We start from the raw sequence: 920 nt of genomic DNA, 5'->3' as shown, positions 1-920 counted from the left end.
AATTTTAAGCAAACTGACTCAGAAACTAATTGATCGATTGCTCTGAAAGTTTGTATTTTGAAATTAAAGGGGTGTAAAAATATGTAGAACATACAATTCAATATATTTTACTATTGTTTAATAAACTAATAAAAAATAACAAATAATTATTTAAAATTATTTTTGCTTAAAAATTTGTATATAAAATGTTTTTTTGTAATTTTATGCAAACATTTTTCAATACACTCAAAAAGTTTTCGAGATAATGGGCTATAATCGAAGAGTGAAGTTAAAATTAAAGGACCCAAACTTTCCAACTCTTTCTTTGCCATAACTTCAGACCATATCTTCCAGATTGCGGCTGTTACTGCATTTTGAATATTAAAAACCTAAAACTATAGATAAAGTTGCATGTTTATTCAGAACAGAATGCACTTTTCTGTTCATTTTCGTAACTTAAAATATGGTATTGACTCTTTGTACGTAAAAATATGATTAAATCAAAAGTTAATCAAGGTGTTCCCTTTTTCCATTTCATACACTGTACATAAAATAAGTCAATGAGAATCTGTTGATTAATATATATTTTAAGGTATTGAATACGAACAGTTTGTTTTTCTGAATCAATCAACAATCTTTTTACTACTGAGAAAATCATAAAAAAGAATAAAAAAATTAAAAATCTTTTGTTACTGTTTGTTTTGCCTTTTTCCGACTGAATATTTATTGCGTTGATTAAAATATAAACCTTGAATCCGAATAAGTAAAAGATTTTCATTTAAAACTATTAATAAAAAAAGATTAAAAAATTAGAAAATTTTTATTTTATTCTTACTTTCATTTTGCTTGAAAATTTCAAAAAGCAATTATGTGATCCCCAAACACATTACATAAAAAAGAATTTGTAAAGAGGAGGACCTGCGTCTCTTTCTGTCCCCCAG

The sequence above is a fragment of the Parasteatoda tepidariorum genome, chromosome 8 (assembly GCF_043381705.1).
Source record: "Parasteatoda tepidariorum isolate YZ-2023 chromosome 8, CAS_Ptep_4.0, whole genome shotgun sequence".
In the NCBI taxonomy this organism is placed as follows: domain Eukaryota; kingdom Metazoa; phylum Arthropoda; class Arachnida; order Araneae; family Theridiidae; genus Parasteatoda; species Parasteatoda tepidariorum.
Note: the sequence above shows the minus strand (reverse complement) of the source record.